General features: G+C 45.4%; 1 long non-coding RNA gene and 1 pseudogene across 1 annotated transcript; both read left to right on the forward strand.

Moving 5' to 3' along the window:
• Window positions 1-6,100: 6,100 nt before the first annotated feature.
• Window positions 6,101-19,857, forward strand: LOC118149893 (uncharacterized). The gene is made up of 4 exons (XR_004737643.3): window positions 6,101-6,257; window positions 10,003-10,219; window positions 11,520-11,625; window positions 16,856-19,857. It is a non-coding gene; the product is annotated as an uncharacterized LOC118149893 (long non-coding RNA).
• Window positions 19,858-19,970: 113 nt separating this feature from the next.
• Window positions 19,971-21,571, forward strand: LOC100395336 (E3 ubiquitin-protein ligase makorin-1-like; annotated as a pseudogene).
• Window positions 21,572-24,633: the final 3,062 nt, after the last annotated feature.

Raw genomic sequence — 24,633 nt, forward strand, 5'->3', positions numbered from 1 at the left:
ATAGGTGAGGGAGTAGGAGTCACTGAGAATGGCCATTATCAGTTTAGACATGTGCCAGGGCCTCCAGCCAGCGCCGCCTCCAGCCCCAGCTACCAATTTACCAGGATGATTAGCCTTGTCCATATTTCATTTCAGACACTGGGCTCCCTCAGTTGCCACTTCTCCCTTCTGTGGATCCATATGGTGCCTCTCTGCTTCAGAGAAGACCCCACACTGGATGAGACACACAAGCTCGGAGCTGCCAGCCCCTTCACTGAAAAGTGTTCGCACATAAGCATGCACACACACATGCACACCCATTCTATGACAAGTTCATGCCCCTCTTTGAACCCAGACCCCACCCTCCACTCTCTCTGAGGCACGAGAAGAGCTACCCACCCCCTTAACCAGGGCAGGGATCCCGCTCTTTCATGCCTCTCATTCAGGTGTCCTCACCTCCCCCAGGGACCTGGTGCTTGTGCATGACACAAACCCCAGGATGTCAGCAAATCCGCACACATTGGGGGTGGCCATCAAATCCCTGCAGGCAGATCTGGGGCTAGACCAGGGAATTTCAATCATGAAAAGGACTTCAGAGATAAAGGAGTTTCTATTCATTGTCACGTTCCAAAGGCAGAGTGATAGGCACTTGCCTTTTCCCCTACTTGCAAAACCCACTGGAAACTAAAGCAGCTGGAGGGCTCGGCAGGAACTAACAGTCTATTGGAACTGCATGATTGTATTAGCTTGGCTGCAGATAGGCAGGAGAACCAAAGCAGTCGAGCTCCACCGTGGGGAGATGGGGGGTGGCAGGGTGGGGGCACTCATCCTACTTCCATCTGAGCACTCAGCCTAATTGGGCTCGAGCAACAGTGGGTGGGAGGGGGCCATGAAGCTCTTGGACACAGGGACAGGATCTGGGGGAACAGGGAGATTGGGGAGCCACGTTCTAGTTCAGCTCTCCACCAGGGACTTAAACAGGGCCTTTCTCTCCGTGTTTCCATTCACTCAGCTGTAACACGGTGGAATTGGATTACATCAGTCAGTTTTCAAGCTTCTCATATCATGGGACCCTCTGTATAAACAAAGTCTTTGGTGGAAGTTCCCTATGTGAAATGGGTCTGGAAGGTGGTGGCTGGGAGGATCCAAAGTCCTGCCCCTTGGCCCTCTAGAGACCCCTGAAGAACAGTGTGCAAACCTCTGGCCTTGATGGTCTCAGGGCTCTGCTGTCCCAGAATTCTTCAGGTGAGAGCAGGCAATGTCCCAATGTCCCACTCCAGAGCAGCCTGGGAGAAATGGGGTGGGATTCTGGGCAGCCCTTGAAGGAAGCGGAGGAAGCAGTGGCAGGACTCAGGAGAGCATCCCAGACTGCAGGAGGTGCCAAGACCCCAAGGCAGGAACACAGGAGTCCTGGGAGACGGCCACAGGAAGGCCTCTGTTGGCACAGGGAAGCCCTCCTGGGGACTGAGTAGTCACGGTCCGATGGGCATGGAGAGAGCTGAAGGAGTTGGCCTTGGGAGAATCTTGCTGACTTGGAGTGTCCTGTTGCCTCCATCCAAACACTTGGCAGAACCCCTTCCCAGTGTTCCTTTTAGAGCCACTAGACTGGCAAAATTTCCTCTGAAGGCAGAGGTCAGCTCCAGCAGCCCCAGCATCTTCCTGTAAAGTTTTACATGGCCTGGGTCATCTTCCTTGGGGTGCCTCCCCTCCCTCACAGGCTGTGGCCACCTGTGTCCCTCCGATTCTCCTCTATGTCTTCCCATTCCCAGAGAGAGTCACCCTGAGATGGAAAATCCAGAGCTGGGGGTGGCTCTAGCTGGAAGCTTGCTATGGCCTCTCTGGGACCTCTGAGAGTTGAGTAATGAGACTTGTGAGGGAAGACATACCGTAAGCGTGCCTCCCTCCTGCCCTCAAAATTGAGCCCTAAGTGGGGAAGGAAAAGCCTCTTCAAGCAATTAAGTGGGGACAATTGGATAATCTTGAGCAGAAGAAAAGGGTAGAGGCCAAGCATGGTGCCTCACGCCTGTAATCCCAGCACTTGGGGGAGCCAAGGTAGGAGGATTGCTTGAATCCAGGAGTTCAAGACAATCCCAGGCACCATAACAGGGCCCTGTCAAAAGAAAGGAAGAGATTGAGAGAGAGAGAGAGAGAGAGAGAGAGAGAGAGAGAGAGAGAGAGAGAGAGAGAGGAGAGAAGAGAAGAGAAGAGAAGAGAAGAGAAGAGAAGAGAAGAGAAGAGAAGAGAAGGGAAGAAAAAGAGAGAGTGGAAATGACAGCATGATGATGCGCACCTGTAGTCCCAGCAGGAGGATCATTTGAGCCCAGGAGTTAGAGTTTGCAATGAGCTATGATCACACCACACTGTATTCCAGCCTAGGTGACAGAGTGAGGCTCTGTCTCTAAAATAAAATAAAATAAAATAAAAATAAAAATAAAAAATAAAGGAACAGGACTCCTTCCTCACACAGTACACAAACATTAACCCCAAATGACTCATAGGCCTAAATGTAAGAACTGAAACTATAAAACTTTTAGAAGAAAACATAAATCTTCATGAACTTGGGTTAGGCAAAACCTTCTCAGATACCACACGAAAAGCAAAAGTAACAAAATAAAATGATAAATAAAAAAACAGATAAATTGGACTTTACCAAAATTAAAAACGTCTGAACTTCTTGCTGGGTGTGGTGGCCCACGGCTGCAATCCCAGCACTTTGGGGGCAGGTGGATCACTGGAGGTCAAGAGATTGAGACCCACCTGGCCAACGTGATGAAATCCTGTCTCTACAAAAAGTATAAAAATTAGCAGAGCATGGTGGCAGGCACCTGGAATCCCAGCTACTCGGAAGGTTGAGGCAGGGGAATTGTTTGAACCTTGGAGGTGGCAGTGAGCTGAGATCTCGCCATTGCACTCCAGCCTGGGTGGCAGAGTGAGACTCCATTTCAAAAGACAAAAACAAAAAAATCTTCTGAACTTTTAAGAACACCATCAAGAAAGTAAAAAGATGATACACAACACAGGAGAAAACATTTGTGAACCATGTGTCTGATAAGGGACTTGTATCCATGGCATAGTGATGGATACCAGGGAAGGGAGAGGATTTGATTCCTACCCTCCTCTTATAGGCCCTATGACCTGGGGAAGTAATGCAAACTTGCTGGGCCTCAGTGTTTTCATCTATAAAATGGGGGTAAAAATGAAAGGCCCCATGTCACAAAGGGCTGTGAGAGTGAAAGCAGGGAATGCCACATAACACTTGGCCCAAGGTTGCTCACTTTCAACATGGTTGACTACCTACTGTGAGCCAGGCCTCAAAGGGCTCCAAGCATAACAGGGAGACACAGTGTAAAGGGCCCATCCTCCCCCAAATGGAATGACATCAGGGAACCTTAAAACACAGCAACCCCAAGATCCAAGGGAGGAAGGGGCAATCCTGGGGTGCTGTCCTGAAAAGGGGGGGCTTCTGAAAAAAGCCTTTAGGGCATCCCCAGCCTAGCTTCCCTTTTCTGGAATTGCCTGGTCTGGACTGGGCTTCCCTTCCCTTGAATTGCCTTGCCTGGTCTGGCCTGGTCTTGCCTTCCCTTCCCTGGAATTGCCTTGCCTGGCCTGGCATTACCTTCCTTTCCCTGGAATTGCCTTGCCTGGGTTGGCCTTGCCTTCTCTACCCAGGAATTGCCTAGCCTGACCTGGCCTGGCCTTCCCTTCCCTGGAATTGCCTTGCCTGGCCTGGCCTTGCCTTCTTTGCCCTGGAATTGTCTGGCCTGGCCTGGCCTGGCCTTGCCTTCCCTACCCAGGAATTGCCTGGCCTGGCCAGGCCTGGCCTTGCCTTCCCTTCCCTGGAATTTCCTTGCCTGCCCTGTACTTTCCTTCCCTTCCCTGGAGTTGCCTGGCCTGGCCTTCCCTTCTCTGGAGTTTTCTGGTCTGGCCTGGTCTTCCATACCGTGGAATTGGCTGGCCTGTCCTGGTCTGGCCTGGGCTTCCCTTCCCTGGAATTTCCTGTCCTTGCCTGGCCTGCCCTTCGCTTCCCTGGAATTGCCTGGCCTGGCCTGGTCTGGCCTGGCCTTTCCTTCCCTGGAATTGCCTGGCCTGGCCTGTGGTGGCCTGGCCTGACCTTCCCTGGAATTGCCTGGCTGGTCTGGCCTGGACTTCCCTACCCTGAAATTGCCTGGCATGGACTGGCCATCCTTTCCCTGGAGTTACCTGGCCTGGCCTTACCTTCCATGGAATTACCTGGCCTGGCCTGGCTTTCCCTTCCCTGGAATTCCCTGGACTAGTCTGCCCTTCCCTGGTCTTCCCTTCCCCGGAATTGCCTTCTCTGACCTGGTCTGGCCTGACCTGGCCTTCCCTTCCCTGGAAATGACTTGCCTGGTCTGGCCTGGTCTGGGTTTTCTTTCAATTGAATTGCATGACCTTGCCTTGCCTTCCCTTTTCTGGAATTGCCTGGCCTGGCCTAGGCTTGCCTTCTCTTTCCTGGAATTGTCTGGCCTGGTCTTGCATTGCCTTCCCTTCCCTGGAATTGCCTGGACTGGCCTGGTCTTCCCTTCCCTGGAATGGGCTGGGCTGGGCTGGCCTGGCCTTCCTTTCCCTGGAATGTCCTGGCATGGATTTCCCTTCCCTGGAATGGCTTTGCCTGTCCTTCCCTGCCCTGAAATGGCCTGGCCTGGCATTCCTTTTTCTGGAATGGCCAGGCCTGGCCTTCTCTTCCCTAAAATTGCCTGGCCTGGCCTGGACTGGCCATCCCTTCCCTGTAATTGCCTGGCCTGGTATGGCCTGGCCTTCAGTTCCTTGGAATAGCCTGGTCTGGCCTGGTCTTTCCTTCCCTGGAATTCCTGGCCTGTTCTGGCCTGGCCTTCCCTTCCCTGGAATTGCCTGGCCTGGTCTAGCGTTTTAGTCCCTCAAATTGCCTGGCTTGGCCTGGGCTGGCCTTCCCTTCCCTTTAATTGCCTGGCCTGTTCTGGCCTTCTCTTTCCTGAAATTGCCTGGCCTGATCTTGCCTTCCCCTTTCTGGAATTGCCTTGCTTGGCCTGGCCTTGCCTTCCCTTCACTGGAATTGCCTTGCGTGGCCTGGCCTTTCCTTCCCTTACATGGAATTGCCTTGCCTAGCCTGGCTTTACCTTGCCTAGAATTGCATTGTTGGACTTGATCTTGCCTTTCCTGGAATTACCTTGCCTTGCCTTGCCTGGAATTGCCTTGCCTGGAATTGTCCTGCCTTGCCTTCTCTGGAATTGGCTTGCATGAAATTGCCTTGTCTTGTCTTGCCTTGCCTTATTTTGCCTGAAATTGCCTTGCCTAAAATTGCCCTTCCTTGCCTTGGCTTGCCTTGCCTGGAATTGCCCTGCCTTGCCTTGCTTTCACCTGCATTGAGTTGCCTTGCCTTGCCTTGCCTTTGCCTGCCTTGAATTGACTTGCCTTGAATTGCCCTGCCCTGCCTTGCCTTTCCTCAAATTGCCTTGCCTGGATTTTCCCTGCCTTGCCTTGCCTTGCCTCAAATTGCCTTGCCTGGAATGGCCCTGCCCTGCCCTTCCTCGAATTGTTCTGCCCTGCTCTGTCCTGCCCTGCTCTGAACTGCCTCGAATTGCCCTGTCCTGCCCTACCCTGTCCTGCCCAGGATGAGCAGCAGTGAAGGATGCTCCTGGGGTCCCTGGCTTGGAAAGGTATTAGGGGTCACATGTACCTAGGCTGAGGCAAGGAGAATACGTGCCTGGGGTAGCAGTGGCACTGGCAGCCCTTCACTGTCCATTTAGGAGCTTCTGCACGACCTTGCACTCGTGCCCACCAGGCGCCGGGAGGTTGGTGTGCAGCACCTGCTCACTGCGTTGGGTCCCTGCAGTCCTGGCCCTGCAGACTGGGAAATCTTAAAACTCCTCTTTGGAGCCTATAGGTGACTGCAGCCAGGTGGGAGCCTGTCGATGTGGAAGTGCCAGCTCTGAAGCAGCTTCCATCACCAGCCTGTGCATGCGCACTCCTAGAAGAACCAGCAGCACTGCCTCTACTTCCGATTGGCTCCGCGTAAGGGGCCGACCTCTGAAAACATCACAACGGCACGCCTCCGACGACGTCACGGCGACGCACCTCTGGCGCACAGACGGGCCTCTGGTGATGTCACAGTGGCTCGCCTCCTGCGCACAGAGACAGGCCTCTGGCGACATCACAGAGGTGGACCTTCAGCAACTTCACACTGAGGTGTGTTGCCTAGGAGCTGGGTTGTCTTCTCCGCAGAGCAGAGTCTTCTAACCTCCACCTCCCGCTGTGTCCTGTGTGCTGGTGGCTGGAGAAGGGTAGGTAACAAACTCCAACCCAGCACAGTGTTTATGTGGGTTAAAAATAGAAAAAGTGTGTCCGGACACTGGAGAGGTGGGAAGTTTTCTTCAGGCCAGGAGTTCAAGAGCAGCCTGGGAAAGTGATGTGATCCCATTTCTGTAGTCCCACCTCAGCCTCCCAGCTACTTGAACCCTAAGGTTCAAGGCTGCAATGAGCTATGATTCTACCACAGCACTCCAGCCTGCGAAACTGAGGTAAACTTTGTCTAAAAAAATAGAAAACTATCCAAGCGTGCGACATTGGGGGACTGCTTAAAGAAAAATTGAGGCTGCCTGGGCCCTGTAATCCCAACACTTTGGGAGGCCAAAGTGGGAGGATGGCTTGGAATCAGGAGTGTGAGACCGGCCTGAGCAACATGACAAAACCCCATCTCTAAAAACGTACAGGGGAGTACTAAACACTGAGTCTATTGGGGGGAAAGGGGGAGGACCAGTGGGAGGGGGAGGTGGGGAGGGATAGCCTGGGGAGAAACGCCAAATGTGGGTGAAGGGGTGAAAGCAAACAGAACACACTGCCATGTGTGTACCTATGCAACTGTATTGCATGCTATGCACATGTACCCCAAAACCTAAAATGCAATAAAAAAATAAGAAAAAAAAACATACAAAAATTAGCCAGGCACAGTGCATGTCTGACCTAATATTTTGTATTTTTTTGTAGAGATTGGGGGAGAGATGCTCCCATTGTGCCCAGGCCAGTCTCGAACTCCTGAGTACAAGCCATCTTCTCACCTTGGCCTTCAGAATTGTTGGGATTAAAGCTGTGAGCCACGGCGCCCCACTTGGGTTAGGCTATTTAATAACAAAGTCCGTGGCTCAGCTTGCTAGCTTACACCTGTAATTTCAGCACTTTGGGAGGCCAAGGCAGGTGGATCACCTGAGGTCAAAAGTTTGAAATCAGTGTAGCCAACGTGATGAAACCCGGTTTCTACAAAAATTAGCCGCATGTGGTGGCACATGCCTGTAATCCCAGCTACTTGGGAGGCTGAGACAGGAGAATTGCTTAAACTGAGGAGGCAGGGGTTGCAGTTAGTCGAGATCACATCACTGAACCCTAGCCTGGTTGACAGAGCGAGACTCCAGAGTTTGAGACCAGCCTGGGCAATGTAGTGAAATCCTGACTCTACAACACAAACGAATAAAAAAGGCAGGTACAACTATCCACTTGTGTCCCCCGCCACTTAGGATGCTAAGGCAGGAGGATCGCCTGAGGCCAGGAGCAGGTCTATAGTGAGTAGGATCATCCCACAGCTCTCCACCCTGAGCAAAAGAATGAGACCATGTCTCTAGATAGCTAACTAGATAATTGATACATAGTTTTCTCTCACAATTTTTCCCTACATTTGAGCATATTTTTTAAAGAAGCATTCAACACAACAGCATTTTACTGTGTTATTAGTTGTTAATGTGATTTTTTTTCTGAAACACAGTATCCTTTACAAAAGCAGTTTTTGTCTGTCAAAGTACACAGATAGGTCCTCAAGTGAATTTGCCTGATGTATGTGACCTTGGTACCATTTTCTCCCATTGATTGGAACAGTCAATAATTTCAGGTCACTGTTACCCTTGGAGGAAGAGCCCGAAGGCAACAAGTGAGGGCACTGGTGTCCAGTCCCTTCTACAAGTATTTTCACTTTCCTTTAAGGTTTCCCTTGATAAACATGGAAATACTGTATGTAGAATTGACTGTTCCAGCATCTTTGTATATTAGGCCAAATTAATATGTCTTCCTTTTATGAGGCGTCCTGGTAGGCTAGGGGAGTTACACATAAAGTCTGATCTCAGCTTCACTGTCCAGAGATGCAACATGGTTCAATCAAATAACATTCTCTGAGCCTGTTTCTCTTTTATTTGTTTTATTTGTTTTCTATTTTTTAGAGACGGGGTCTTGCTCTTTTGCAGCGGTGTCATCTTGGATCACTGCAACCTCCACCTCTTGGGTTCAAGTGATTCTCCTGCCTCAGCCTCCAGAGTAGCTTGGACTCAAGGCACATACCACCACATCCAGCTAATTTTTGTATTTTTAGTAGATATGGGGTTTCATCATTTTGGCAGGGATTGTCTTGATCTCTTGACCTCATGATCCACCTGCCTTAGCCTCTGAAAATGCTGTGATTACAGGTGTGAGCCACCACACTTGCCCTGAGCTCATTTTTTAGCTTTAAAATAAGAATAAGAATTACCCTAATCTAAAAAGACAGCTTATTGTATTGTCTTTTATTTTCTATGAAATTGTCTTTAACACAGTAATTATTTTCTTTGCCATGCCACATTTGTTTTTGTTTTGTCTTTGTTTTTCTTTTAGATGGAGTCTGGTTTTTTTGTTTTGTTTTGTTTTTGTTTTCTTGAGATGGAGTCTCACTGTTGTAGCCCAGGCTGGAGTGCAGTGGCATGATCTTGGCTCATCCTGTATCATACCCACAGAGAGACCCTTTTTTCTCCATGGCCTGGGAAGGAGCCAGGTTCCATGAGTTAAATGCAGATCTGAACCATACCGAGCTGGGATTAGAGTACACACCCTCCTATTCTGAAAAGTAGCTAAGGATTCCAACTTGGTGTGGTGGAGAGTGTGGCAGAGCCCGAGCAGACAAGGACTGATCACCTGGAAAAGCATGCTGTTCAAAGGCCTTGGTGAGTGCTGAGTGCCATGCTCACACCTGTAATCCCAGCACTTTGGGAAGCTGAGACAGATGGATCACTTGAGGCCAGTAGTTTGAGTAGAGCCTGGGCAACATGACAAAACATAAAAACACAAAAATCAGCCAGGTGTAATGACACTTGCCTTTAATCCCAGCTACTCAGGAGGCTGAGACAGGAGAATGGCTTGATCCAGGCAGGCAGAGTTTGCAGTGAGCCAAGGTCATGCCACTGCACTCTAGCCTGGGAAACAGAGTGAGACTACATCTCCAAAAAAAAAAACCCATAAAGAATAAAGGTCTATTTCTGGGGGTTGGGTGGGGGACTGCTGACTGAATGGGAAACTCTTTTCAGGTGGGGTTTTTTGTTTGTTTTGAGATGGAGTCTGGCTCTCTCACCCAGGCTGGAGTGCTGTGGCACAATCTTGGCTCACTACAACCTCTGCCTCCCCCTCTTCAGGTTCAAACAGTTCCCATGTCTTAGCCTCCTAAGTAGCTGAGATTACAGGCATGTGCCACCACACCAGCTAGTTTTTTTGCAGAGACACTGTTTCACCATGTTGACCAGTCTGGTCTTGAACGTCCAACCTGAAGTGATCTGCCCAATTTGATCTCCCAAAATGCTGGGATTACAGGCATGAATGACTGCACCCAGCCCCTTCCGCTGGGTTTTGAGGCTTCACTACAATACTAGTTTCCTGTTTCTGCTGCAACAAATTACCACACACTTAGGGCTTAAAACAACATAGACATAGCTGAGTATGGTGGCTCACACCTGTAATCCAACACTTTGGGAGGCTGAGGTGGGTGGATCACCTGAGGTAAGGAGTTCGAGACCAGCCTCACTAACATGGAGAAACTCCATCTCTACTAAACATACAAAAATAGCTGGGTGTGGGAGTGCATGCCTGTAATCCCAGCTACTCAGGAGGCTGAGGCAGGAGAATTGCTTCAACCTGGAAGGCGGAGGTTGCAGTGAGCCGAGATCATGCCATTGCACTCCAGCCTTGGTAAAAAGAGCGGAACTCTGTCTAAAAAAAAAACTACACAGATGTATTCCTTTACAGTTCTGAAGGCCAGAATTCTAAAGTCAGTCCCACTGACTCAAGGTGGGAGCAGGGCAGGTACCTTCCCAGGCTCTGTAGGAGAATGAGTGTCCTGGCCCTGGAGGCTTCCTGCACTCTTCAGCTTGTGCTGCCATTCTTGAATGACTCACGGTTCCTGCTTCCATCACTACACTTTCCATCGCTCTCCATCACCTGCTCTGCTCTGATACGGATCTGGGTGAGTACATCAACCCCACTGTGACAAGCCAGAATAATCTTCCTGGCCAAAAGTCCTTAACTTCATTATATCTGCAAAGCCTCTTTTACCATATGAGGTCATGTTCACCGGTTTCAGGGATTAAGTTATGAGCATCTTGGGAGGTCACTATCAGCCTATTACAGATATGCTCCTGTAATTCTCCTGCCTCAGCCTCCCGAGTAGCTGGGACTACAGGCGCACACCACCATGCCCAGCTAATTTTTGTATTTTGAGTAGAGACGGGGTTTCACCTCATTGACTGGCCACTGCACCTGGCCAAATTATATACATCTATATAACCCATATCCAAAAAGAAGATATGGGAGCAACAGGCCTTTAAAAAAGCCCTCTGGCTGGGCACAGTGGCTCACACCTGTAATCCCAGCAATTTGGGAGGCTGAAGCAGGTGTATCATGAGGTGAAGAGATCCAGACCATCCTGGCCAACATGGTGAAACCCCATATCTACTAAAACTACAAAAATTAGCTGGGTGTTGTGGTGCGCACCTGTAGTCCCAGCTACCCAGGAGACTGAGGCAGGAGAATAGCTTGAGCCAGGGAGGCAGAGGATGCGGTGAGCCAAGATCATGTTATTGCACTCCAGCCTGGACAGCAATAGCAAAATTCTGTCTCAAAAAAAGAAAATAAAATGCCATTCATGCAAAGCTAAGCCTGGTTCCATGATCAGCTCTCTCTCCAGACCTTCTCTTAATGTATTCTCCTCCTCTTGTTACTCTCACATGTTTCTGTCTCTCTCACATTTCTTCATCTCTCTCTCATTTCTCTATCTCTCTCTCATCTCTCCATCTCTCTCTCACCTCTCCATCTCTCTCTAATCTCTCCATCTCTCTTTTCTCTCCATCTCTCTCACATCTCTCCATCTCTCTCTGGAATCTCCCCATTTCTCTCACATCTCTCTGTCTCTCTTGCCGCTCTCCATCTTTGGCAACTCTTTTGCATTAAACCGCAGTTCCAGAAAGATCTCTGGCTTGCTCTCTCTGAACGAGTTGGATGGGCTCTGCTGGCTTGAGGCTTGGTCCTCTTCTTCAGACAGAACTTGGCTGTTCTCTCTTGGGCTGTGCAACATTTGCTACAGATCCAAGTTGTCCCTGCCTTTGGCCCCCACTGCCAGGATCACTCCCCTAGACCTCCTCCCCCAGAGGAATGAAGAAGGTGGGAGGGAGCCTGCTTCACAGTTATAATCAATGGAGATCATTGGGTAAGAATAATCCAAGGTAGCTAACAGCCTCTCTACTTTCTCTACATGGTTTTCTTTCCAGTCATTGCAGCACAAGAAAGACGTCCTTGTCTGATACTCCCCTTATCCACACAATTAGAAGTAAATTAAAAGCATCAATTTCAAGTCACTGCTGTAGTTGTGGAAAGGTAAAAGCAATTTATTCTTTATGTCCTGTTCTGGAAAGAAAATTCCTTGCAACGACTTTCCTGGTTTTGGAAGAAAACCCGCAACCAATTCTACTATATTGGGTGACTTTTCTTGTTACAAATTCTTCTGTAAGTGAGGAAATCCTAGTGCACTGGGTTTTCACTCTCACTCAAAGTTCTCCTGAGGAAAGAGGAGACAAGAAATGACCAAAATGGACAGATCTATACTTTTAAATTCTCAGTTCGTGGGAAGTTTTTCTCCATTCACGATATTTTTTTCTCTTCGGTGATATCAGAGCATACATGTGGACAGACTAGGTTGGATTTCCTATTAATTTCCTCCTTACATTTGTTTTTCTTGAGATGGAGTTTTGCTCTTGTTGCCCAGGCTGGAGTGCAGTGGCGCAATATCAGCTCACCACAACCTCCTCCTCCTGGGTTCACACGATTCTACTGCCTCAACCTCCTGAGTAGTTAGGATTACAGGCATGTGCCATCAGGCTTGGTTAATTTTGTATTTTTAGAAGAGATGGGGTTTCTCAATGTTGGCCAGGCTGGCCTCGAACTCCCTACCTCATGTGATCCACCCACCTTGGCCTCTCAAAGTGCTGGGATTACAGGTTTGAGCCACCAAGTCTGGCCTTTTTCCATTTTTAAATGCAGATTCAAGTAAGCAGTGAAATATTTTATCTGAAGTTAGGGGCCATATAAAAAAAAATACAAAAGGCTAAAATGGACCCTTACCAGAGATTTTTTAAAAGACAATTCAAGATGTTAACAAGGGTCAATTTATCAGGAATATGTAACAATGGTAAATATGTCTGTACCAAATAAAAGAGCTTCAAAATATAAACTAGGTACAGCAGCTGCTAGGGAGTCTGGGGCAGGAGGACAGCTTGAGCCTATAATTCCAAGGGTTCACTGAACTATGATTATATCACTTGCACTCTAGTCTGGGTGACATATCAAGACGCTGTCTCTATTTGAAGATGAAAGATTGAGAGAAAGCTTCAAAATACACATGCAAAAACTGATATAACTAAAAAGAGAGCCAAATCCACAATCTTGCTTGGAGATTTGATATCTCTCACAGAGTAACTGATAGAACAAACTTGACAAAAAATAAATCCAGTAGGATAGGAGAAGACTTTAAAAATGCTGTCAACCAATTTGACTTAATTTATGTATTACACTACATCCAAGGATTGTATTCTACACATTGTTTTCAAATGTACCTGGAATCTTTAAGAGGATAATTGATGAATGCTAACAAGAATAGACAATATAGAGAGGAATATAAATGAATTAATGGAGTTGAAAAACAACATGAGAACTTAGCAAAATATGCACGTTTTAATAGCTGAATTGATCAAGCAGGAGAAAGGATATCAAAGGTCAAAAATCAACTTAATGAAATAAAATGAGGAGACAAGAATAGAGAAAAAAGGATAAAAAGGAATGAGCAAAGTCTCCAAGAAACATGGGACTATGCGAAAAGACCTAATCTATGTTTGATAGGTGTACGTGAATGTGATGAAGAGACTGAATCCAAGCTGGAAAATACTCTTCAGGATATTATCCAGGAAAGCTTTTCCAACCTAGCAAAGCAGGACACTATTCAACCCCAGGTAATACAGAGAATACCACAAAGATATTCCTCAAGAAGAGCAACCCCAAGGCACATAATCGTTAGATTCACCAGGGTTGAAATGAAGGAGAAAATACTAAGGGCAGGCAGAAAAAAAGGTCAGGTTACCCACAAAGGGAAGCCTATCAGACTTACAGCAGATCTCTCAGCAGAGACACTACAAGCCAGAAGAGAGTGGGGGCCAATATTCAACATCCTTAAGGAAAAGAACTTTCAGCCCAGAATTTTATATCCAGCCACACTAAGCTTCATAAATGAAGGAAAAATAAAATCTTTTATGAACAAGCAAGTACTCAGAGATTTTATTACCACCAGGCATGCTTTACAAGAGCTTCTGAAAGAAGCATTACACATAGAAAGAAACAATTAGTAGTAGCCTTTCTAAAAATGTACAAAAAGTAAAGAGCATCAACACAATTTGAAGAATTTACATCAATGAATGGACAAAACAGCCAGTTAACATCAAATGGCAGTAACTCAAAATTTAAATCGACTAAATCCCCCAATCAAAAGATACAGCCAAAACCCAATGGTATGCTACATCCAGACCCATGCTGCATGCAAGGATACACAACGACTCAAAACAAAGGGATGGAGAAAGATTTACCAACCAAATGGAGAGTATAAATAAATAAATAAATAAATAAAAAGCAGGAGTTGCAATTTTCGCATCTGATAAAATAGGTTTTAAAGCAACAAAGCTATGGTGGTAAAAGGATCAATGCAACAATAAGAGCTAAAAATCCTAACACCCAGATACATAAGGCCTATAAAGAGACTTAGACTCCCTAGACTCCCACACAATAATAGTGGGAGACTTCAACATCAATATTAGATAGATCAATGAGACAAAAAATTAATAAGCATATCCAGGACTTGAACTCAGATCTAGAACAAGTAAACTTGATAAATATTTATAGAGCTCTCCACTTTAAATACACAAAATATACATTCTTGTCAGTACCACATCACACCTACTCATAGGTTTAAATGAAATATTGATTGGCCATTATTAAGCACAATTATTGGTATAAAAGAGGTTTTCAATACTCATTTTTAAAATAAAGCAACACTCCTGTTCTCTCTCCCTTTTTCTTCCTCTCGTTCACTCCTTTTTTTTCTTTTTTTCCTTCTCTTATTTCTTAAAAAAAAACAAACTACTCTTTATGATATAGTGTACTTGAATTAGCTAGATTTTAAAAGTATTTCCCAGGAAGCTAAAAAAACTAATAATAAATAATAAATAAATAAATAAAGGATAATCCATTTTTTAGGCCATAAAGAAGCTCCAATAAATTCTAAAGATTGAAATGTTAGAAAATAAGTGGAGTTTTTTTTGTTAGAAAGTAATTTATTTAGAGAGAAACATGAGAAGGAGAGAGAAAGAAACAGCTAACTCTTACACGGAGTGAGAGAATCCAAAATGATGGAATCCAGGAGAGGAAAGCAGCTTCCACCCTGAGTGAAAGGGCATAGACAGAGATGGAGTTTAGGAGGGGAAGACAGGCTTCCACGAGAGAGTGTGGAAGGGTACTCCAGAGCGGAAATCCAGGGGAGAGAAAGATGGCTTCCATGAATGAAGGGAGTGTTTCTGGAAGGGGATCCAAACATAGTCCCAACAATAGGTGTCCTGATTGCAACGGAATTGATTTAAAAATCTATAATATTGTGTTTTTTGGTCCCTAGGTATCAGAGGTTCAAATGTCTTCTCATGTGGTATTTTATGGCATCTCCCATGGGTTGTTCCTTGACAGGGAATCAGGAAGATAAAGAAATTGTGTTCAAAGCAATGCTTATCCTATGAAGGCCTAGGTACTGTGCAGATGAGTTGTTTCTGAAATGGCCCGATCACATCTGTTATGGTTTGGTGCAAAATTCTTCCCCATATTCTCCTGTTTCTTGGAAGTAGAAACACTAAGTTCATGCGTGGAAGCCTCATCCCTGGGGACCAAGCTTGATTGCAAACAATGAAGCTCTGTTCTCCACAAGGCCTGGGACCCATGATCCTGGTAATGCAGATGAGAGGACTTCTGGTGCCCATCATATCCCTGCGTATATTGACAATAAGCCCTTACATAGGGCACATGATGTGTATGTCTCCCTAGTATCCTGGAAGTTGCCTGGGGTGCTGTGTGTGGGACCTGTCTGGCAAAATGTGTCAGGGGTATGAGTGGGTTCTCATTCAAGCACTTAAAAGCCTAGAACTTCCTTTCAATTATGGTGAGACGCTGACCTTGATTTGAAGTCAGTGGCCACAGGTGTGTCTCCAAGAGTCTTCCAGATACATGCATTACACTGCGCCCTTTCTGACACTGAGTTCTGAAGTCAGCTCTGGAATAAATTCAGCCTGGTTCATGATTTCAGGGGATGAAAATTCTAAAGATAATAGAGGATTTGATGAAACCTCCAGACTTAGATTTCCTGTTTGTTTTCCCGTCTTGCTGTATGTATCCAATGGCACAGGGCTCTGCAGTCTCTGGCAAGTTCTCTCTTAAGAGGAAAGTGAGACAAAAAGGTTGTTCCTTATTCACTACAAAGTAATAAAGAAGCTCTAGTGACAACTGGAGGTGTCTCATTCTTTGGTACAAAATATAGCCCTTCATGGTTTTAGGAAAACCCACAAAACACATAGTGGCAGTGTCCTGGGACAGACAATTTTGCTCAGTCTCCAGGAAAGCGTAATAAAAGGTGCTCATATATTTTCCCCTGAGATCTCAGTGGCTGTAAGGAATGGGAAGGATGTAACTCCCTCTCCTCCTCTCTTTTCTGCACCTTTAGGAAGAAGGCAGAGTTCAGTCTCCCAAGCTGAGGGAAGGAGAGAGGGATGGGAGGGTCTGTGAGAGGTGGAGGTCAGCACAAGGGCCTCTCACATTTGCACTTCTGCATGAGGTGGATACTGACACCTGGCTGTGCCCCTCAAACTGGCTTTTATCATCTGGATTCCCACCTGTAATAATCTATTTCTGCTTCACAGAGAAAGAATAGCAGTCCCAGGAGGGGCCATGATTTCACTAAAGTCACACAGCAAGTTAGTGCTGGAGTCCAGACAAGACTCAAACTTTCGGGTTTCTATTTCAATTTCCTGAATGGAAAAAAAGTTATAAGCCCTTCTTATTTTCAACTGCTGCTCTAGTTCCCAAAGTGGAGTGGCACAAACATGGAAAAGAAGGAGCCTCAAGCTACTCCCCTGGCTCCACAGGGATGCTTATGGATGAATGGAGGGAGAGGTGCTTTACAACATCACCCTCCCTCACCAGAGCTTTGGAGAAGAGGCAAAAGTGTGAAGACAGGAGCAGGTCCTAGATTTGCTGGCCAGAAGCAATTTGGGTCCTTCTGGCTAGATTTGAAGATTTGGCCACCTCCAGAAGCCACCACACTCTGGGACAGTGGAAGGCCTGGACCAGCTTTGAGAAGACCAAGGTGAACTGGGAGGTCCCAGAGCAGGCTGCACAAGAAATGCCATTTTCTGTCAGAACTTGTGAGGGTCAGGCTGATGGTTAAGGGATAAGCAGCCAGAGGGTAGAAATCCAATTGGGCTATTCCTAAAGCATCCCCAGTTGCTTGTTTTTTCATTCTTCACAGATGCTGCACTGTTGCCACAGAGGTCCGTCCCCACATGTGACACCCAGGATTTGGTCCTGGCCTCACAGGACCCCAGGATGACAGCTCACAAAGGGCTTGCCTGCTTATTTACTTCCAACTCTTGAAAGCTTAAAGAAATTGCTCCTGATGGGTTGAGTGCCTTATCTAGGGACACCCAGTTTGTGACATAGCCAGGAGGAAAATACAGTTTAGTTTGCTCTCACAGGTGAGTCACCAAAAACATCCTATAAAAAGACCTTTTGAGAAACTGTAACCCAGTTAAAGCTACTGAAAAATTCTTGCCTTAAAGCCTCCATATTCATTTTACTTGGCTTTCTGTGGGTTTTCTTTCCTGGGAGACAAGTCGTATTATTTGGAAACAGTTAAGTGGTACAGACTGAGTGTTTTGCTGTGTTAATTTTAATTAAAGAACAGTGTGCTATCCATCACACACTTTAATCCCCTGCTGTGTTGTTTCTGTTAGTCATTCAGGAAAACAACTGAGGTATCATTTAACCATGGAAAAGTGCGTGTTTCATTGATGAAAAGCATAAGTTTTAGTCCACTTGAGCATGTCTGAGTCTTAGATGGTAGGTGGTGCTGCCTCTGCATTTCTTCCCAGCCTCCCTGCTGAGCCATCACACTTCTCTGTTCTCCCACAGGCTGCAGAAAACCAGTACATCTCATGTGAGCTCTTTATCCATTTTCCCAGGCAGCTCTTTTTTCATTCTCCACTTGGCATTTTAATGGATTTATGAGGCGTATAAGGGTCTATATGTAAATGAAGTAAAAATAGAAATAGATAAAGCCAGTCTTGAGGAAAAATATACGTGCTTTCCACATTAACTCTGATATTTGCTCTTAGTGTAACCCAGGGTCCCTGAATTTTTTGTACACACTTTGAACCCACTTGTAACTGTTGCACTTTGAGTTCTTGTTGTTTCAAAAGTTCCAGAAAGAAGCTCAGCCCTTGCAAAACAACAACAACAAAGAAAACGAGTTGGATCTTTGGTAAATTCATTACCATACTAAAAACCCTGCCCAGGGAGGAGCTCTGCTGTCATTTACTACACATGTCACAAAGGTAGACGCGTGATTAGCTACTGCGCCTGCACTGCCTTTACTCTGCCTCCACATATAATGACTTAGCTAACCAGCCCAATAAAAGCCCCCTTTTCACTCTGGGGAGGCATTGCTTTGGGGAACCATTCCCATGTCCTTTTTACTTGTTCCAAGTAATGAAACCCCCTTATTATGCACCCTTGGTTGTGTTCATTGGTCTGCCAAGTGATCAAACCCACCCATTGTGTGTGTAACATTATGTGTCAGTCTATTTTTCCATTGCTATACAGAAATACCTGAGATTGGGTAAAGAAAAGAGGTTTTCTTGGCTCATAGTTCTGCAGGCTATTCAGGAAGCATGATGCTGGCATCTGCCTGGCTTCTGGGGAGGCCTCAGAAAACTTACATGTGAGAAGGTGAAGGGGGAGCAGGCATGCCACAGGGCCAGAGAAGGAGCAAAAGAGTGAGTGCGGAGGCGCCACATACTTTTAAACTACCAGATGTTGGGGTCCGGCACATCTGCCGGGGGACTACCGACCCGCAGGAGTCCCCAAGACCGCCAACGTAGATGTCTCGTTCAACCTGAGAGAGAGAGTGCACGGAAAAGAAAGAATATAGAAAAGTAGAGTCTGGAGGGCTGCGTGAAGATTATGGCCAAAACGCAGCAAATTTATTTTTGTGGGTTACAGCTTTTATACCTTTTGTCTTGTTTACATTTACCTTATCTCAGCAAAAAGAAACAAAGGGGAAAACAGAAAGGAAACAAAAACTCCATAAAATAGATATCCGGGGCTTGATATCCTGCTCAGGAAGCAGTTTAAGGGGGCTAGTGGTAGTAGTTTACATTTCAATGATTTTACATTCCAAAGATACAATGGCACCCTTAAGGTGGCTGGTTAAACCAGTTTTGCATCAGGAGCTAAAACAAAGGCTTGGCTCCAGGGAAAATATGGGCAGAGGTCTCTGCTCCTCTTAGACATTTCAATTGCAGCAAGTTTATTGCTTACACAGAGACTGAAGGGGGACATGGAAGCAGACAGCACAATGTCCTCATAAACTGCAGGCCTTTGCTTTGCATTCTGTTGTTGCTTTTAGTGAGTCAGCTTACGGCCCTGTCTCACTCGACAGCCCTCGAGGTGAGGAAATGCAGTACAGGTCCAGCAGCCAAACTGAGACGAATCAACTAACTGTCTCGAGCCTTTGGCGCGAACACCACAACCAGATCTTGGAAAAACTCACTCAGTATCACAGGGTTAGTACCAAGGGGATGCTACTAAACTATCCATTAGAAATCTGCCTGCAAGATCCAGTCACATTCTCCCACCAGGTCCCTCCTTCAACGTTGAAGATTACAACTGAACCTGAGATTTGGGTGGGATTCAGTTGCAGACCATCTCACATTGGCTCTTGCTAGGTAACCTTTGTTAATAATAGGTTTCCTCTGCTTTCCAGTTTGCCTAGACTTTCATTTAGTCATGCATGAATTTGCTTTGAATTATGTTGAGCATCTTTTCTAGCTGTATTGAAATAAAGCCCAGCTTATTTTCTTTATAAATATTGTAATGAGTATAATGGACATTTCTAATATTTATTGTTTATTTCCTGTATAGATCTTACATACTGATAGGTGTGGTGTGTTGCTTTGAATGTATGTTGGGTGAGATCCTTCTACCACTACTATATTTCAAACATTTATGTCTGTGTCACAGGTTAGGTGAGACTATAATTTCCTTTCTCCTTTTTGGTATTATGGCTCTATTACCCTCATAAAATAAATGTGGGCGTGATTCTGCTCCTTTTTTTCTTTGCTTGAAGTTATTCTCCCTGTAACATAAATAAGAAACATTGCCTGTTGTTTGAGGGGGGATTTCTGTGTCCAGATTTTGAATATAACACCGGTTATAATACTAAATGGTCATTATCTCCTGAATTTTCCTCTCACCGTGTAGCTTGTAGCTTACCTTTTAATATTCTTTTTTTTTTACTTAAAAGGTATTATTATTATTGAGATGGAGTCTCGCTCTGTAGCCCAGGCTGGAGTGCAGTGGTGCAATCTCGGCTCACTGCAACCTCCACCTCTTGGGTTTTGTTTCAAGCAATTCTCCTGCCTCAGCCTCAGGAGTAGCTGAGATTACAGGCATGTGCCACCATGCCCAGCTAATTTTTGTATTTTTAGGAGAGATGGGGTTTCACCATGTTGGCCAGGCTGGTCTTGAACTCCTGACCTTGTAAACCACCTGCCTGGGATTACAGGTGTGAGCCACTGTGCCTGGCCTAAAAATTACTTCTGTAATGTGTGAACTGCAGGTTCTGCATCTGATGGATGCTGTCCGGTAAATCATGCACTGAGGCATATGAGAAGGGCATAGCACTCTCATTTGCTGTGGAGTGCAGCAAGGACACAGTGTGTGAGATCTGCATGAAGGTGGTCAATGAGAAAGCCAACCCCAGCCAGCGCTTCTCGGGAATCCTCTCCAACTTCAACCATGCCTGCTGTCTCAAGTACATTCGTAAGTGGAGGAATGCTAAGCAATTTGAGCAAGATTATTAAGTCCTGCCCAGAATGCCAGATCACATCCAACTTTGTCATTCCAAGTGAGTCCTGGGTGGAGGAGAAAGAAGAGAAGCAGAAACTCATTCAGAAATACAAGGAGGCATTGAGCAACAAGGCGTGCAGGTATTTTGATTTTAATTATTTTTTTTTTCAAGAGACGGGTCTTGCTATGTTGCCCAGGATGGAGTGTAATGGCTATTCATGGGCGCGATCCCACTACTGATCAGCATGGGAGTTTTGACCTGCTCTATTTCCGTTCTGGGTCGGTTCACCCCTCCTTAGGCAACCTAGTGGTCCCCCACTCCTGGGAGATCATCATACTGATGCTGAACTTAGTGTGGACACCCGATCGGTATAGCACACTACAGCCCAGAACTTCTGGGCTCAAGCGATCCTCCCGCCTCGGCCTCCCGACTAGCTGGGATGTCAGGCACATGCCACCACGCTAGGCATTGCAGGTATTTTGATGAAGGATGTGGGAGCTGCCCATTTGAAGGGCCTTTTACAAACCAGGATGCCCTGATGGCCACAGAGAAGAGCCACAGAGACAGAAAGTGGGAACCTCAAGCAGATACCGGGCCCAGTGAAGGAAGCATTTCTGGGAATTTATTCAAGAAGGAGATAACAGCAACTCCTTCAACAATGATGAAGAACAGGTTGTCAGCTTGGGGCTAAGGGAGATGTCACTCACACGTTTGGCTGCAGGTGGGGATGATGAGTTAACAGACTCTGAAGATGAGTGGGACTTGTTTCATGATGAGCTGGAAGATTTTTGTGACTTGGATCTAAAGCAACCTTGCGTGGTGTATGAACTGATCTGCTGACCCCAGACAGCAACTGCCGTCTGTGCTGGTGTGGAGTGCCTGTGTTCTCGCCTAGGCAGGCCTCTCAACTCCAGGTGCTGTCAGAAGAATTTTACCCAAGGCCAGTCTTCTCAGTGCCTCACCTTTCCCTGAGGAGTGTATTGTTTTCCCTGTTGAAAAAAGTCACAAAAATAAATCTTAAAGTTTGTTTTTTTGTAACACAAATTTAAAAAAAATTCAGGTGGTTCCAAACGGCCTCAAAATGGCAAAGCTTTCTTTACCTGCTCCTCTCCTGGGCTAGCACAGTCAGAGTTCTTTCATCACAGGCAATATCAAGCTTGTTTGTTTTTGTTTATGTCTGAGAGTTCTAATATTTGTTTTCAACTAAATTGCATTGGCACCATTTTTTGGAACAATTTGGCTTTTTATTATTTGTGACTCTGTTTCTAGAGTCTGTATTCTCTCTCTCTTTTGTTGCTGTTGTTTGTTTTTGATTTTTTTAGTTGTTTTTTTGAGATGGAGTCTCCCTCTGTCACCCAGGATGGAGTGCACCAGCACAATCTTGGCTCACTGCAACCTCCACCCCGGGTTTGAGTGATTCTTCTGCCTCAGCCTTTTGAGTAGCTGGGATTACAGGATTAAATTAGCCACCACCATGTCTGGTTAATTTTTGTATTTTTAGTAGAGACAGGGTTTCACCATGTTGGTCAGGCTGGTCTTGAACTCCTGACCTCAAGTGATCTGCCTGCCTCGGCCTCCCAAAGTACTGGGATTACAGGCCTGAGCTACAGTGCCTGGCCTCGAGTCTGTATGTATTCTCTTCTGTTGATCTGTGCCAGTTTTTTTGTGAATATGCCCCCCATGATTACTGTTGCTTTAAAATAAGTCTTGTATTCAGAACGTGAATCTTCCAAACTTGTTTTTTTTTTACAATTGTGTTGGATATTCTAAGTCCTTTGCTGCTTGTAACTTTACTTTTTTTTTGAAAGGAGAGAATAAATGAAAGAAACAAAAGGAGTGAAGGACAGAAAGAAAGAGGAAGAAAAAGAGGGAGAGAGAACGGGAATATTGCTTTATTTTAAAAATGGATATTAATAATGGCCGATCAATATTTTGTGTATTGAAGGTGGAGAATGTATATTTTGTGTATTTAAAAATGGAGAGCTCCATAAATATTTATTGAGTTTACTTGTTCTGGATTTGAGTTCAAGCTCTGCATATCCTTATTAATTCTCTGTCTCGCTGAGTCTAAATCTCTTTATGGGTCTTATGTATCTGGGTGTTAGGATCGTTAGCTCTTATTGTTGCATTGATTCTTTTTACCACTATATCTTTGTTGCTTTGAAATCTATTTTATCAGATGCAAGAATTGCAACTCCTGCTTTTTATTTTCTTATTTATTTTTGTTCTCCATTTGGTTGGTATATCTTTCTCCATCCCTTTGTTTTGAGTCTTTGTGTATCTTTGGATGTGAAATGGGTCTGGATGCAGCATACCATTAGGTTTTGGCTGTATCTTTTAATTGGGGGATTAGTCAACTTAAATTTAGGGTTACTGCCATTTGATGTTTACTGGCTGTTTCCTCCATTTGTTGCTTATTCATAAAATATTTTATTTTTCCTTCAATTGTGAAGCTTAGTTTGGCTGGATATGAAATTCTGGGTTGAAAGTTCTTTTCTTTAAGTATGTTAAATATTGGCCCCCACTCTCTTCTGGCTTCTAGGGTTTCTGCTGAGAGATCTGCCATAAGTCTAATAGGTTTCCCTTTGAGGGTAACCTAACCTTTCTCTCTGGCTTCCCTTAGTATTTTCTCCTTCATTTGAACCCTGGTAAATCTAATGATTATGTGCCTTGGGGTTGCTCTTCTTGAGGAATATCTTTGTGGTGTTCTCTGTATTACCTGGGGTTGAATATTGTTCTGCTTTGCTAGGTTGGAAAAGCTTTCCTGAATAATATTTTGAAGAGTATTTTCCAGCTTGGATTCATTCTCTTTATCACATTCACATACACCTATCAAATGCAAATTAGGTCTTTTCACATAGTCCCATATTTCTTGGAGAATTTTTTCATTCCTTTTTATTCTTTTTCTCTATTCTTGTCTCCTCGTTTTAGTTCATTAAGTTGGTCTTTGACCTCTGATATCCTTTTTTCTGCTTGATCAATTCGGCTATTAAAACTTTTGCATATTTTGCTAAGTTCTCGTGTTGTGTTTTTCAACTCCATTAATTCATTTATATTCCTCTCTATATTGTCTATTCTTGTTAGCATTTCGTCAAACCTTTTTTAAAAGTTCTTAGTTTCTTTACATTGGGTTAGAACAAGCTCTTTTAACTCCCAGAAATTTCTTATTATCCACCTTCTGAAGCTTACTTCTGTTAATGGAACACAGTCCTTCTCCATCAGGGCTTGTTCCATTGCTGATGAGGAACTGTAATCCCCTGTAAAGAAAGAGGGGTTCTGATTTTGGGTATTCTCTGCCTTTTTAGGCCGGTTTCTTACCTTTGTTATAAATGTATCCATCTGTCATCTTTACAATTAACACCTTTCTAATTAGGTTTCTGAGTGGACGTTTAGATTATTGATTCCCAGTGCTGGAGTCCAAACAACCCACAGCGCTGACCAAAAAAGCAGCGATAAGACTGATGGTGATCTTCCACCAGGAATCTCCAGTCTGGCTTTTTTCTTGAGTCTGTAATAGGTGACTCTGCCTTCCTGGAGCTCCAAACATGGGTCAGAAGGGGAACCAGTCCCGTTTACTCTGCATGAATAACTGCCACACTGAGGTGCCAGCAAAACTGCTGCACCATCCACAAGTCATGCTGGCGACCCGTGGGGCTTCTGCACTGGGAATCTTCTGGTCCCTGAGTCATGAAAATTCATCTGAAAGTGTGGCGTCCTCTCATTTTCTGCACTTTCACTGGGATCTACAATCCTGAGCTGTTAGCTATCAAACATCTTGGATCCTCTCCCCCATCCTTATTCTTAAAGAATTAGAGACACTGGGCTTGGCACTTTGACTCACGCCATCAATTCTAGCACTGTGGAAGGCCAAGGCGGGTGAATCACCTGAGTTCCCAGGTTCAAGGTCAGCCCGGTTATCCTAGTGAAAACCCATATTATTTTTTTTTTTTAAAAGAAAGAAATCAGAAAGTTCAGTGTGTACAATTGTAAAAATGAGATTCTGGATGACTCCCCACTGCCCCGCCTCTTTTTAAGACATAGTGTTTTCCTCTTGTCACCCATGCTGGAGTGCAACAGTGAGACCTTGGCCCATTGAAACATCTGCCTCCTTGGTTCAAGCGATTGTCCTGCCTCAGCCTCTCAAGTAGCCATGGTTGCAGGTGTCCACACCACCACGT

Source organism: Callithrix jacchus, chromosome 21, assembly GCF_049354715.1.
Source record: "Callithrix jacchus isolate 240 chromosome 21, calJac240_pri, whole genome shotgun sequence".
Lineage (NCBI taxonomy): Eukaryota > Metazoa > Chordata > Mammalia > Primates > Cebidae > Callithrix > Callithrix jacchus.